The 16361-nt window shown below is 43.9% G+C and overlaps 1 protein-coding gene across 4 annotated transcripts in view; it reads left to right on the top strand.

Annotated features, from left to right (window-relative positions):
• DGCR2 (DiGeorge syndrome critical region gene 2) overlaps positions 1 to 16361 on the top strand; it is a 51586-nt gene that overhangs the window by 1098 nt on the left and 34127 nt on the right. The window lies entirely within an intron of this gene.

The raw sequence follows: 16361 nt of genomic DNA, 5'->3' as shown, positions 1-16361 counted from the left end.
GAGGCCAGCTGGCCTTTCCATGAAGGACCCCCCCACCACCACTTTGGATCTGTCTCATAATCTGCAGCCGCTCCCCTGAGGGGCTTTTGGGTGTTGGGGACCCCAGGTGTGCTCTCCTCCCACCCCACTTTGTATTACATTGCCCATAAGCCACCCCCTGCTTTTCAGATGAATCCTTGCTCTTTCTTATTACCCTGTAGAGAGTTAGGACTACATTGCCCACGCGCCTAAGGTCTTCCAGCTTCCTTGGTCCTTGTTTCCAGGGCCTCTCAGCGCTCCCCTGAGGGGGGGGGCTTTTGGGTGTTGGGGACCCCAGATGCTCTCTCTCCTCCCCCCCAGCCAACTTCGGATTACATTGCCCATAAGCCACTCCCTGCCGTTCAGATGGATCCTTGCTCCTATCAGCCTCTTGAAAGATAGGACTACATTGCCCATGCGCCCAAGGTCCTCCAGTTTTGTTGGTCCTTGCTTCCAGTGCCTCCCACAATCCCCACAACTTGGGGGGGGGGCTTCCAGATATTGGGGACCGCAGATGCTTTTTCCTCCCCCCACCCCACCTTGTATTACATTGTCCATAAGCCACCCCTTTCCTTTGGATGGATCCTTGCTCCTATCGCCCTCTCTATAGAGAGGTAGGACTACATTGCCCATGCGTCCAAGGTCCTCCAGCTTCCTTGGTCCCTGTTTCCAGTGCCTCCCAGCGCTCCCCTGAGGGGCTTTTGGGTTTTTTGGGGGGGCACAGCTGTTGTCTCCATCTCCTCCCCCCCCCACTTTGTATTACATTGCTCATAAGCCACCCTCCTGCCCTTCAAGATGGACCCTTGCTCCTATCACCCTCTAGAGAGGTAGGACTACATTGCCCATGCGTCCAAAGTCCCCCAGCTTCCTTGGTCCTTGCTTCTCCTCCCAGCTTCTCCCCCCCACCCCATTTATTCCCCACCCCCCCTTGGATAAGACAAGGGTCTCACTGGTAGGATCTAGATTAGAGATCTTGCTGAGGAAGGGTCTTTTCCGTAGAGACTTCAGGATAACGGGGACACATCAAGATGAGAAGATTGCCTGGAATCCAGTGGATTCTGCAGGCACTTGGAGTTTGGAGGACTTCCTTTGGGAGCATTTTTAATGGGATCACTTTTGGGGGTGACTCCTTTTGGGGCACGAGAAGGACCTCTTCATCCTCCTAGAAGTGGGATGATGGGATGGTAAGAGACATTTATTTTAGCATATGGGGCCTGCACCAAGTAGCAACGGCATTGTCGTCTTCTACAAGGACCGGACGAATAAATATCTAGAACTTTTTTGCTGATCTTCTGGGAAAATCCTAACTTGTGTTTCCGTAGCGTGTGGTTATCCCGGCTCGCGAACAATTTTTGCAGCTCGGTTTTCGCACAACCTGCTAAGTTTTGGGTTGGGTTTTTGTTCTGTTTAGCTAGCAAAGCAAATTGTGTGAAGCCGGAATCGTCTGGTTAAATTTCCCGATGTGGTGTATTGTGCAAGGCTAGAAAATGTATTAATTCACTAAGCAGATTAAGGGTATGCAGGCCAGCCCTTGAGTATTTGGATTAAGGAGGCTGTCTTTAACCCTTTTCATTGTTTCCCCAGCAACTGTTGAAGTAAATTGCAAATATTTGGGCGATGGGGTTGTCCCAGTTGGCTTGAAACACTGAAGTAGAAATTCTCATTTAAGAATAGGAGCTGTTTGTGGCACCCTAGAAATTATTGAGCATTGCTTACTGGGGAAAAGACAGCTGGATTGTGCATCAAAGCTTTAGCAATGTGGGTGTGTTCCTGGGTTATTCAAAACCATCTCATTTGAGGCATTAGCATGTTTGAATCAGTCTTGCATCTATGGATCTTGCAAATAATTGGGCTTGCCCAGTTACCGAAACAATAGATGTGGTTTGCGATCTACAATGTTTGCAATTACAAGCTTTTGAAAAGAAGTTGGGAAGAAGTCCTTGAAAAGAAAATGTCTCCTTTTAAAAAAACAAACAAACAAACATAGAAAGATTATCTAAGGATTTTGAATATGTCAAGATTGGAACGTGTACCGAGAAATGTCAGCTTTCAACTGCCCAGATGAAGAGAGTTTCAGAAATTCAGTACTTGGGCCATAAAAATGGACGAAGAATTTTTTTATGTAACGTAGGGGGAAAAAAAAAAAGAGAGAGAAGTAGATCTGGAAGATTTACAGTTCTTAAAAGAAAAGGAGAACTGAAATAACATTCAGGAATAAGAATAGAGAAGTCTTGGGAATGATTTTGAGGGCTTTGGGGACTGCTTAAAAAGAAAACTTTCCAGAAGTGTCCTTGAGTTAGGGAGAGCAAAGCAGCAACAAGTTGCCTAAGTTTTTTGTGATTTTGCGATTGTCTGTGTTTAACTTTCTGTTATCTTTTGGCTGCCACAGGTTTCTTAGTGATTTTATTCTGAGAGATTTCTTATAGACCCCCTCAGGCCAAAAAATAAAAAATAATAATTGACCTCACAGGGAGAAATGAGCCATGTGTTTGCTCTGTGTGTGTGTGTGTGTGTGTGTGTGTGTGTGTGTGTGTGTGTGTAGGTCATACTAACCCCTGTGTAGAAGGTGTTCCTGTTCCTGATGCGTTGAGAGCGAGAGTCCAGAAAGCTCGTAATGATTTGTCCTCAAGCTGAGTCTCTCCAAGCCACCCATTTGTGTAAAGTCTCTGGGCGGCTTACAAGGATTAAAACAACAATATAAACAGTGTGGGAGAACACATGCAGTGCTGTGTTGAGGGTGCGGGTAGGGGGAACATAATTATGAACAACAGTGCAGACAGATTTCAGTGGTGGCTTCATTGAATGCCCCGTTTCTAGTGTTTTAGGAAAGGTTTTGGCACTCGCTTGAAGAACGGTAGGATCAGACAGGTATGATGAATACGAGGATGGGGTTAGTATTGCTCTAGAGCTGGGGGTCTCCAAACTTGGCCACGTTAAGACTAGGGGACTTCAATTCCCCTGAATTCTCCAGCCATTCTGGGAGTTGAAGTCCACAGATCTTAAAAGTAGCCAAAGTTGGGACAACCATGCTCTAGAACCATGATGGCGAACCTATGGCACACGTGCCGGAAGTGGCACGCAGAGCCATCTCTCTGGGCACACGAGCTGTCGCCCGTTGCTCTTCCGGGTTATGGCGTGCTGGCCAGCTGTCTTCACGAGTGCGGGAACGCCGGAAACTGGAAGAGCAGCTACCCGATGCGCATGTGCGCGTAGGGAAGGTGATCTTCCGGTTTCCGGTGCACACGTGCACTGGCCACCTGGTCTTCTGGTTTCTGGGCCGCATGCGTGCGCAAAGACAGCTGGCCAGTGCGCATGTGTGCCGGAAAATGAAAGATCATCTTCCCGGCATATGCATGCACACTAGATGGCTGCTTTTCTGGTTTCCGGCATGCATGCGCTCCCATTTCGGCACTCAGTGCCAAAAAGGTTCACCAACATTGCTCTAGAACCGTGATGGCGAACCTATGGCACGTGTGCCACAGTGGCACGCGGAGCCATATCAATAGGCACGCAAGCGTTGCCCTAGCTCAGCTCCGGCATGCATGCGCATGCTCGCCAGCTGATTTTCGGGCTTTCTGGGCCCACCAGAAGTCGGGAAACAGGCTGTTTTCAGCCTCCGGAGGGCCTCCTGGGGGGTGGGGAATACCATTTTCGCCCTACCCAGGCTCCTAGAATGGCCCTGGAGCCTGGGGAGGGTGAAAAACAGGCCTAACGGGCCCACTGGGCCAAAAGCTATCCATCCATCCATCCATCCATCCATCCATCCATCCATCCATCCATCCACCCACCCATCCTCTCTCTCTCGCTCATTCTCTCTCTCTCTCAAACCTTTTTTGTAATTAATTTATCAGTAGCACACACATTGGAATGCGATAGGGCTGTGTCGTAAATGCATTTTTTGGCCTGATCGTGAACTTAAGGAAGTTAAGTTCTTTAAGTTAAGAACTTAAAGAAGAAAATCCAGAAGTTAAGGATAACTTTTTTTAAAAAAATCATCTGCTTTGTGAAACTATTTTTTGCCATATATATAACCTGGCTGCCAGTCGGATTTAACAGGACTGCAGCTCTCTTGTAAACAAGAATCCCGGATAGGATTTGAAGGATGAGCTTATCCAGAGCAAGTTGGCTCTTGTTGGTTGATGTAATCCTGTGCTTTTGTGTAACATTTAAGAACCTAATAGTAACATTAAACTTCTTTCGAACATGCCTTAGTTTGCTTTTGAAGATTATCTCAGAGGCTGCTATTACTGTTACATTGTTACCCGCTTCTTTTGTATCTTTCTTTTCTTGTTTTTGTTTGTTTTGAAAAGTTGATCTTTTTTAAAAAAACAACAACACCTTTTGCACAAGAAACCTTGTAGTTAGAAACTTTAATAAGGAGAGCAACCAAAACAAACAAGAGAGAGCTATTTGAGGACCTGTGGTTGCAAAGAGCTGGATTCAAATTCAAACCTGATTGAATTTGGGGGACATTCATCATCCTACAGAATTTCCCATTTTCACTTTGTTTTTTGTTTTTGTTTTTAAACCAATTTTTTAAAATTTTATTTTGATTCAGACATCATCTTCCATTAAACAGTGTGTCGTCTGGGTACAAATATTTTGTGCAAATGTTTTATACAATAACAAGTCATATTATTTTATCTATTCTTAACTTAATACTAATAGTAATATATACCATACCTAATTACTATAACAGTCCTCTTCTTAACTTATTTAACTTTATTAAAATATTTTATCTATTCCACTCCTCTGGTTTTTCCACTTTTCATATTTATTCTCTAACCATTGATAAAATAATTCCCATATGTTATAATAATCAAATTGTTCCTTCTCTTTAATTTCAAGTGTTAACCTATTCATTTCTGCACATTCTAATATTTTCCTAATCACATTCTCATCTGTAGGGATCTCTTCACTTTTCCAAATTTGTGCAAATACAATCCTAGCTGCAATTACTCGGAAGAGGCTGTAGTATATTGTCATTGTACATCATATACATCATATATACAACGAAATTAGTTATCCACTGGGAATCCACTTGCCTCTTTGGCAGGGCCAGCGATGAAATTGCCACCTCCTAGCCACCTGCTCAGTTTCTAGGCGTGTTGTACATATATGTAAAATAGAGAAGATCCTTATCTAACGGATGAAATTAAATGGAAAAACCAGTGCTTTGAATTTGTTTATGTGATTGGTTCCTATGACATCCTGTTCCGCATGGATTTATTTCTCGATCGAGCTTGGAAATTGCTAAAGGGAAGCCCCAGCGAGGTCCAAGAACGAAGTCTTTCCCATACAGGTAGTCCTTGACTTACGACCAGTGAAAGATTTGCTAAGTGAATTTTGCCCTGCTTTATGACCTTCTGTGCTACAGTTAAGTGAATCACCGCAGATGTTAAGTTGCTAACATGGTTGTTGAGTGAATCTAGCTTCCCCATTGACTTCGCTTGTAAGGCGGTCGCAAAAGGGGATCGTGCGACCTGAGACACTGCAGCCATCATAAATATGTATCAGTTGCCGTGTTTTTTGATCACATAACCACGGGGATACCACGTGTGAAAAATGGTCATAAGTCCCTTTTTTCAATGTCATTGTAACTTTGAACCGTCACTAAATGAACTGTTGTAAGTCAAGGACTACCTGTATTGTATATTTTTTCCCCTCTGGACTTTCTTAAAAAACAAAACCCCAACCCTAACTTTTAAACCTGTTCCCTCGTTCCTCCGTGCCTCTTTTTAAACACGCGTTCCCAAACTTGGTTGGGTTGCAAAAATGAAAAAAAAAAATCTTGGCCTCTGTCTATAGAGCCGTGATGGTGAACCCATGGCACGTGTGCCAGAAGTGGCACGCAGAGCCATCTCTCTGGGCACACCAGCCATTGCCCGTTGCTCTTCCGGTGCAGCTGGTCTTTGCGCGCGCAGGAGCTCTGGAAACCGAAAGAGCAGCTCAATAGTGCGCACACCAGGAAGCTGAGTTTCTAGTTTCCAGCATGTGAGCCGGTCAGCTGTTCTTTGCGCACACATGCGCGCCAGAAACCAGAAGTCCAGGTGACCGGCGTTCCCGCATGTGCGCACCAGGGAGCTGGCTCTTCCAATTTCCGGCGTTTTCCCCTCGCGCGCTCCCGTTTTGGCACTCGTTGCCGAAAAGCTTCGCCAACACTGCTATAGAGATTCTCTGTCATCAAAAATTATTAGGAAAATGTTGGATTGTGCCGAAATGAGTAAATTGATATTTGAAATAAGAGAGCAGGAAGGAAAAACGATATTATTTGATATGGGATTTATTTTATCCTTGGGTAGGTAGTAAAAAATGGTGATATGGAAGTAAATGTTGAAATACTTTAAATGATGATACCAACTGATATATTTGATATAAGAATTAAGTTTTGGATATGTAGTGATATTGTGAAGAGAGGAGAGGGCACTAGGGATGCAAACCGACCGATGTACTGTCTGTACTTGATTGAATGAATGATGTTTGTATGTTTTTCTTTTTTTTTTTTTTTTAAATAAAAAATGATTTTGGAAAAAAAAAAAAAAGAGAGATTCTCTGTCATCCAAGTCATGGTTGTCCCAAAGGTGCTTTTTCCCAAGAGGCAAAAGGTCTCTGGCTTTGAAGAAAAGCCAGAGATGGTTATTATTTTTTTTTAATTTGATTTATATGCCGCCCTTCTCCGGAGACTCAGGGCGGCTTACAATGCATTAAGCAATAGCCTTCATACTATTGTATATTTTATACAAAGTCAGCTTATTGCCCCCACAATCTGGGTCCTCATTTTACCCACCTTAGAAAGGATGGAAGGCTGAGTCAACCTTGAGCCTTGGAGAGATTCGAACCTGCAGAAATTGCAGGCAGCTGTTCTTAATAACAGGGTGCTTTAGACCACTGTACTACCAAGGCTCCTTAAGCAATAGCCTTCATCCTTTTGTATATTTATACAAAGTCAGCTTATTGCCCCCACAACTGGGTCCTCAATTTACCTACCTTAGAAAGGATGGAAGGCTGAGTCAACCTTGAGCCTGGTGGGATTCGAACTTACTTTAATTGCAAGCAGCAGATGTTAATAACAGTGCTTTAGTCCACTGTACTACAGGCTCCTTTGCTTCTCATCCAAGAGCTGAAGAAGCTTCTTGGATGAGAAGGGAAACGTCTTCCAAGAAAAACCAGAGAAAGTCCACTTGCCTCTTGGGATAAAAAACAACAAAAAAAGGACCTTTGGGACAATTTTGGCCTCTGATTTCTTGAACCAAAACACTCTTTTTCTGCTTTATCTGGGCAGTTCAGTGCAGATATTAATTAACTGTATCCCAAAAGGCTCAAAGCTTTTTGTTGTTGTTGTTGTTGTTGTCCTGGCAGTGGTTTTGTAACTGAACCGCTTGAAGGACATTTAGAACAAAAATGTTGTGATTTATTCAGTTTATCTTTCGCCTCTCTTCAGAGGTCCAAGGCAGCACGCAGAATATTATTCCCTCTTGATGGGGCCAAGGGAGAGAGACTGGTCCAAGGGCGGAGGATCTGGGCCTCCCTGGTGCCAGCCTGATAACAATCATTCATTTACTGACCGTGAAAAAAGTGATTTACGAGCGTATTTTCAGACTTATGACCATTGCAGCATCCCTCTGGTCCGTAACAGTAATAGAGTTGGAAGGGACCTTGGAGGTCATCTAGTCCAACCCGATATTCACGCAGGAGACCTCTACTAGGGATTCGAACCGCCGAACTGCCGACCTTTCTGATCGACAAGCTCAGCGTCTTAGCCACCTAAGCCACCACCTAATCAAAATTGTGACGCATGGCAACGGATTCCTATTTATGACGGCCGCAGCATCCCGGGGTCACACGATCCCCTTTTGCGACCTTCTGACAAGGCGAGTCAACGGGGAGACCAGGTTCACTTTAAGAACCATGTTCTGCGGTGATTCGCTTAACAACCATGGCAAGAAAGGTCGTAAAACGGGGCAAAAGTCACCACAGCTGTCGCGCTTAGCAACAGAAATTCGGGTCTCCGTTACGGTCGTAAGTTGAGGACAGCCTGTACTTAGCTTCTGCCCTGCTCAATTGATGGCCCCATCCTTTTCTCTGTGCATCCAGATGCTCCCCCTAGGACGTGATCTCTCAGACACGAAAGGGACACAGCTTGTTACAGGACGTGTTGAGAGAATGCCAGGCAGAAGGAAATATTTCAGCGGTGGCAGAATTGAAAGATAAGACACCCAAGTAAGAGGGAGATTTATCCTTGAATGAGGAATCTTTGAGATCTCTTTCCCCGAGTCCCAAAACAATTAGCTGGCTTTTTTGTGAGTGCGGAGTTGCCTCCTGGGATGCGTATTAAGTGAAATAACAAATCAAAGCCAAACTGAGAATGCACGAAAAGCAGAACGATATTAGAGCGATGAAAGTCTGTATTTTGTTATGCTAATAAAACCAGGCAAGGAGAAGAGAGATTTATACTCTTAGTTGTTTTTTTTTTTAATATGATGATGATGATGATGATCTTTAGTGTCTGTCCCTGGATGGTAGGAAATCTACCAAATGGGATTTCTCATCCCCTCACAAAGTCCTGCACGTCCCATCCGCCTGTCCTTTTGCGAGAAAGGAAAACGCTTCTCTCCGCTTCCACCACCCAAGGATCCCCTCTGCCACGTATCACCTTATTTAGATGCTTTCCCTCCCTCCCTCCCTTGTCCAAATTTCCTGGGAATGACATCAACCTCAAGTTGATGTTAAAACCCTGACATTTTGCTTTGATACGTGTTTATTCATTGTGTCCCTATTTTTTCTATTCACCTGGCATGGCCTCGCCGTCTTGAGCAAGCCTGTCTTTTCCTTCCCTATGTGATTTTCCCCTCAAATGATTACGAGCAGTCCTCGACTTACAAACAGTTCATTTAGTGACCGCTGAAAAAAAAAAGCGACTGATGAGCCTTTTTTCACACTTAACGACCTTTGCAGCATCCCCATGGTCACATGATTTACATTTGTAAGTTTGACAGCTAGTTCATATTTATGATGGTGGCAGTGTTCTGGGGTGTGTGTGTGTCACATGATCCCCTTTTGCAACCTTCCGGCAGGTAAAGTCAACAGGGAAGCTAGGAGATAAGGTAAGGTAAGGTAAGGTAGGGTACGGTAGGGTAGGGTAGGGTAGGGTAGGATAGGGTTGAATTGAATTGAATTGAATTGAATTCTTTATTGGCCAAGTGTGATTGGACACACAAGGAATTTGTCTTTGATGCATGTGCTCTCAATGTACATAAAAAGAAAAGATACATTCGTCAAGAATCATAAGGTACAACACTTAATGATAGTCATAGGGTACAAATAAGCAAGCAAATCATACTAGGAAACAATATAAATCGTGAGAATGCAAGCAACAAAATTACAGTCATGCAGTCATAAGTGGAAGGAGATGGATGGTGGGAACGATGAGAAGATTAATAGTAGTGCAGAGTTAGTGAATAGTTTGACAGTGTTGAGGGAATTATTTGTTTAGCAGAGTGATGGAGTTCGGGAAAAAACTGTCCTTGTGTCTAGTTGTTCTGGTGTGCAGTGCTCTATAGCGTCATTTTGAGGGTAGGAGTTGAAACAGTTTATGTCCAGGATGTGAGGGGTCTCTAGATATTTTCACAGCCCTCTTTTTGACTTGTGCAGTATACAGGTCCTCAATGGGAAGGCAGGTTGATAGCCATGGTTTTTTCTGCGGTTCTAATGATCCTCTGAAGTCTGTGTCTGTCTTGTTGGGTTGCAGAATCAAACCTGTTACTGATTTAACAACTGACAAACGGGACAAGAAAAGTCGTAAAACGAGGCAAAACTCACTTAACAAATTTCTCACTTAGCAACATCAATTCTGGGTTCCATTGTGGTTGGAACCAGTCCCTGGTCCCCAAAAGGTGGGGGGGGGGAGGGTGTCACTGCTTTAGAAGCATAGAAGCTAAGAGCAAGATCTGAAGGTGTTCCTGGAATCACCCCAAAGGTTGAGTCCTTTGCTTGGGAAAAGGGAATCCTGTGCATAACTGCCAGGAGGAGCAGTCAGAAAAAGCAACCCATCTTCTAAAGAAGGTCTCCAGACTTTGGACAATTAAGACGGTTGGCAAGAGTTGATAACTACATGGACATGTCTGGAAGAAAAACTGATCCTAGATCTTGAACGTCTACTGCAGGGCCGTAAGAGTTGGACCATAAGGAAGGTTGAGCGCTGAAGAATGGATGCCTTCGAATTGTGGTGCCTGAGAAAACTTTCTGAGAGCTCCTTGGACTGCAAGGAGATCCAATCCTGTCAATCCTAAAGGAAATCAACCCCGACTGTCCTTTGGTAGGACAGATCCTGTAACTGAAGCTCAGATACATTGGCTATCAAATGAGAAGGGAGGACTCCTTGGAAAAGACCCAGATGTTGGGAAAGATGGAAGGCGAAAGGAGAAGTCAGCGACAGAGGATGAAATGGTTAGATAGTGTCCTCAATGCAATGAACATGGATTTGGGTAGACTCAGGGAGACTGTTTGGCCACCTAATGAGAAGGAAGGACTCACCGGAGAAGAGCCTAATGCTGGGAACAAAGGAGGGCAAAAGAAGAAGGGGACGGCAGAGAACGAGGTAGCTGGATGGAGTCACTGAAGCAGTCGGTGTAAGCTTAAATGGACTCCAGAGAATGATAGAGGACAGGAAGGCCTGGAGGAATGTTGTCCATGGGGTTGCGATGGGTCGGACATGACTTCGCAACTAACAACAACAATAGATAGAAGATAGATAGATAGATAGATAGGTAGATCCAAGCGAGTCCTGCGAATCCCTTGGACGACAAGGCAATCCAACCGGTCAGTCCTAGAGGAGATCAACCCTGACTGCTCTTTAGAAGGCCAGATCCTGAAGAGGAAACTCAGATACTTTGGCCACCTAATGAGAAGGAAGGACTCCCTGGAGAAGAGCCTAATGCTGGGAATGATTGAAGGCAAAAGAAGAAGAAGGGGACGGCAGAGAACGAGGTAGCTGGATGGAGTCACTGAAGCAGTCGGTGTGAGCTTAAATGGACTCCGAGGGATGGTAGAGGACAGGAAGGCCTGGAGGAATGTTGTCCATGGGGTCGCGATGGGTTGGACACAACTTCCCAACCAACAAAAAACAACAACAAGGGAGACAATGGAAGATGGGGGGGGGGCGACCTGCTGTGGTCCATGGGGCCGCGAAGAGTCGGACAAGACTTAGAAATTGAACCATAAAGATCTGGATGGAGAATCTGGTTGGAACAGAAGTTTTGGACTTTTTGCAATGCATTCGTTGCTGTTGCATAGGGAAGCTTACTATATTTTCAACCTCCTTTTCTCATGCGTGATCCCATAAGGAGAGAAGATCTAATTGGCCTAGTCTGACAGGCCTCTTAACATTCTGAGTAACCGTACAAACCACAGCCTTCCTTGTAAATTTCACCACAGCTCATTAAGCCGCTGAGATGTCTGAAGGGTTTTATTGTAGCTGGTCACCTGGTTTAGCTTGTATAGATTGGGGCTTTATGGAGTAATATGCTTCTAGTCTATTTCCTGACCTATTGGCCTTGCTTTTTAGGAGGGATTTTACTCTTCTCATCTTTGCCAGGTGAAAATAAAAAAAAAAGTTTGATTAAACCTCTGCTCCACATACTCTAAAATCCCAGGTTAAACCTTGGCTTCTGCAGATAATTTGAAACCTTGGGAAATTGCTGCTAGCCAATATAAATGAGCTGAAAGTGTTGCATCAGGAAATACCTAGCGCTTAGCAATTTGTAAACGTTTGTTGAAAAAAAAATCAAGGCTGTAGCAAACTTTAAAAAGAGTCAGAATTGAATTTGTTATCCATTGTTATCAAACTCAAATGCTTGGTCTGGCCTGCTTCCATTTATTCATTCTTTTCTAAACTTGATAAGTTACATGCTGGTTACTCCCTAGATCAGAATTCTTTTTTTTTTGTTTTTGTTAAGTTTTTAAAACTGAATTTATTATAAAATTTTGATGTGTTATTTTGGGGGAAAAAAGACCAGCAATATCTTAGGAAAATGCTACTAAAAGAGGACAACAGACATGGCAGTGTTATAGTAATGAGCTACATTAATCCAATCCCAATGAAGATAAAATAATATTGCCATTCACCATTCAGAATAAGGTCTGTTATTAATATCCATGCAGATAATTGTCATTTGATAAGGATGCCCATCCTGGGCTCCAAGATCACCACAGATGGGGATTGCAGCCGAGAAATTAAAAGACGCTTGCTCCTGGGGAGGAAAGCTATGGCAAATCTAGATAGTTTACTAAAAAGCAGAGACATCACCCTGCCAATAAAAGTGTGTATAGTCAAGGCTATGGTTTTCCCAGCTGAAATGTATGGCTCTGAAAGTTGGACCATAAGGAAGGCTGAACGCCAAAGAATGGAGGCCTTTGAACTCTGGTGCTGGAGAAGACTCCTGCAAGTCCCTTGGACAGCAAGACGATCCAACCGGTCAGTCCTAGAGGAGATCAACACTGACTGCTCTTTAGAATGCCAGATCCTGAAGATGAAACTCAAATACTTTGGCCACCTAATGAGAAGGAAGGACTCACTGGAGAAGAGCCTAATGCTGGGAACAATGGAGGACAAAAGAAGAAGGGGACGATAGAAAAGGAGGTGGCTGGATGGAGTCATTGAAGCAGTCGGCGTGAGCTTCAAGAGGACTCCAGAGGATGGTAGAGGACAGGAAGGCCTGGAGGAACATTGTCCATGGGGTCACGATGGGTCGGATACGACTTTGCAACTAACAGCAACAAGGATGCCCAATTCCAGGACCTGGATGAAAAAAAGGAATGTTTTCGCAGTCTTTCAGTTGTGTATATGTGTGTGTGTGTGTAACCAACATAATTTTAGATTTTTTTTGAAAGTGAACAAGCTGCTGCTGAAGTAGCCATCTCTGATTTGGGTATTTATGGCAGCCTCTTCTGGTTAAATTATAGGTTGAACAAAATTCCACCATAACTTGATGGACGTTAACATAACTCTTAGAATACTGCATCCAGTTTTGGTCACCACGATCTTAAAAAAAGACTTGTTGAGACTCTGGAAAGAGTGCAGAAAAGAGCAACAAAGACGCTTGTTAGCAGGAGGTTAAAACATATGGAGAATGCTTGCAGGAATTGGGTATGTCTTATCTAGTGAAAAGAAGGACTAGGGATGACATGATAGCTGTATTCCGGTATTTGAGGGGCTGCCACAAAGAAGAGGGGAGGGGTCACATTATTCTCCAAAGCACCTGAGGGCAGGAGAAGAAAAAAATGGATGGAAACTAATCAAGGAGAGAAGCAATCTAGAACTAAGGAGAAACTTCCTGACAGTGAGAACAATTAACGAGTGGAACATCTTGCCTCCAGAAGTTGTGGGTGCTCTATCACTGGAGGCTTTTAAGAATAGATTGGACAGCCACTTACCTGGAATGGTATAGGATCTCTTGAGCAAGGGGTTGGACTAGAAGACCTCCAAGTTCCCTTCCAGCTCTGTTATTCTGTTAAGTTTGCTAGTTCTTACCACAAACATCTGTTTCCATGTTTTGGAGATTGTAATATTTGAAACTAATCAGTGTTCCTTATGCTAATTAACAGTGGCTTTCAATGGGAGAGAAATCTATTTTTCTTCTCCACGCTTCTTAGAGTAAGATTAATAGGACTTGAACATTGTCTTATTTAATGACCAACGTGATCAAGGCAGGTCATCTTTCATCCGTTGAGCGTGCAGATTTTTTTTTTGTTGTTTGAAATTATTATTGCCAAGGGCATATGCATATTTTACACGTTCCTTTCGAGAACTATTACTGAGGAGTCGGGATTTTTGTTAAAAATAGGTTAGTTTTGTAAAAACATTAATTTACAAGAGCACCAGCATTTGTCTAGGGCCATTGTCCATTTTTTAGCAAGTCATACTCACCATTGCTATTTAATTGCATTGTCCCACTGATGCATAAATAATCAAGGTTACCTGAAGGAGGTAATTTAATGTTGTTAAAGTCATGCGTCTCCGCTAATAATCTGCAGGGTTGACTATTGCAGGGATAATTAAAACATTATTTTACCCTTGGTTGTTTTTTTTTTTTTTCTTTCTTCATGAATCTTAATATACTTGGCTTCTGGTTTTATTGCAGCCATGTAGCATAGGATGCTCATGGTGGCTTGATTGACAGCCAAACATCTTTGCAAATGCTTCTAGCATTGCTGGCCTTCAATCAAGACCAAGTGAGCTACTAATACCATTCTATAAAGCCTTACTAAGACCACACCTAGAGTCCTGCATCCAGTTTTGGTCACCATACTATAAACATGATGTTGAGACTCTAGAAAGAGTGCAGAGAAGAGCAACCAGGATGATGAGGGGACTGGAGGCTAAAACGTACTATGAATGATTGCAGGAACTGGACATGGCTAGTCCAATGAAGAGAAGGACCAGGGGGAGACATGATAGCAGTCTTCCAATATCTCAGGGGCTGCCACAAAGACGAGGGAGTCAAACTATTCTTCAAAGCAACTGAGGGCAGGACAATTAACAATGATAGCAGTCTTCCAATATTTGAAGGGCTGCCACAGAGAGGAGGGGGTTGAGCTATTTTCCAAAGCACCCGAAGGTCAGACAAGGAATAATGGATGGAAACTGAACAAGGAGAGATTCAACCTGGAAATAGGGAGACATTTTTTGACAATGAAAGCAATCAACCAATGGAACAGAAGTTGTGGGAGCTTCATCACTTGAGATTTTCAAGAAGAGATTGGATTGCCATCTGTCAGAAATGGTGTAGGGTCTCCTGCTTGGGCGGTGGGGGGTTGGACTAGATGACCTACAAGGTCTCTTTCAGCTCTGTTAAATCTGAATCTATCTAAGATTATCAAAGGCCTGGAGGCTAAAATGATGAAGAACGGTTGCAGGAACTGGGCCTGGCTAGTCTAGTGAAGAGAAGGACCAGGGGAGACAGGATAGCAGTCTTCCAATATTGGAGGGGCTGCCACAGAGAGGAGGGGGTCAAGCTATTTTCCAAGGCACCCGAAGGCCAGACAAGGAATAATGGATGGAAACTGAACAAGGAGAGATTCAACCTGGAAATAAGGAGACATTTTCTGACTAAGAGAGCAATCGAACAATGGAACAGAAGTTGCCTTCGGAGGTTGTGGGAGCTTCATCACTGGAAGCTTTCAAGAAGAGACGGGACTGCCATCTGTTCAGAAATGGTGTAGGGTTTCCTGCTCGAGCTGGGGTTTGGACTGGATGACCTACAAGGTTCCCTCCCAACTGTTAATCTGTTAAAAAGGTTATGACATGGATTGCTGGCCTGAGGGATAGGAGATCCGTCGATCCTGGCGAGGGAACCACCCGTGCTGTTAACACATTCTGGATTAAGAATTGACTGACACTATTATAACTTTTCGTCGTCTTTCCTTGCTTTAAGCTACTCCTCTCCAAATTCTGTGCGCAGGTAGACGTTGTGAAACCAGTAGAATCGGTTTGTTTAAAGGAAACCCTATTTCTAGCAAACTGTGCCTCTGGTGGAAACAATATATTTCTTTCTAATGGGCCCTTCACCTTTTCCAGATTATGCAAAACGAAAGCCGTTTTAAGCACTCTTTGCACATTAAGAGTTTCCACCTCTGGAAGAAGTTGCAGAAGCATTGCGTGTGCACATGTCTCCTGTTTATCAAAGCAACAACAAGAAGATTGGTCTTTCGAAGGCAGGCACCAAACCCAGTTTCTGCTTAGCACAACGCTTTAGGTTTAAAATTTTGAACCATTGCACGAGGACAGAAGCCCAAACGCTAAAAAAAATAAAATAAAAAATAAAAAATGGTCCAGGGGTCCTTGCATTTTGCAATCGCCGACCTTTTTCAATAAAACGCTCGCTCCGTTTGAATCCAGCTGGTGGATTGTCTGTCGAGAAATATTCCCAGGACTAAGTGAAGCCTTGGTTTAAGCAGATTTGGACAATTGCCCAGGAAGCTTTGTTCTGGCCACCCACACAGTCCCTCCAAAGGCAGGTTGACGGTTCAGCCCCCCCTCTCCCTCCCCCCCCTCTTTTTGTGAGCAGAAATCCAAAGTCGCACGCTCTCCATTTTGGCAACCTGCCTTTCAAATTAACCAGTTTTCCTACTCTCACGTACGCTACGGAGGTTAGCAACCAAAAGCGAAGCCAGTTGGTGTCCTTAAATTGGGACACAGAACTTTATTCGAGTAGCTGTTGGAGGTGGAGAAAACAGGGTGGGGCCGGGAGTGAACTAAATACAGGTTGGCCTCGACTTCACGACCCCAATTGAGCCCAACGTTTCCGTTGCTAAGCGGAACTTACTTTGTTAAGTGAGTTTTGCTG

Source organism: Pantherophis guttatus, chromosome 17 (assembly GCF_059756535.1).
Source record: "Pantherophis guttatus breed Tessera chromosome 17, ASM5975653v1, whole genome shotgun sequence".
Taxonomy (NCBI): domain Eukaryota; kingdom Metazoa; phylum Chordata; class Lepidosauria; order Squamata; family Colubridae; genus Pantherophis; species Pantherophis guttatus.
Note: the sequence above shows the minus strand (reverse complement) of the source record. Positions and strands in the feature narration are given on the sequence as shown.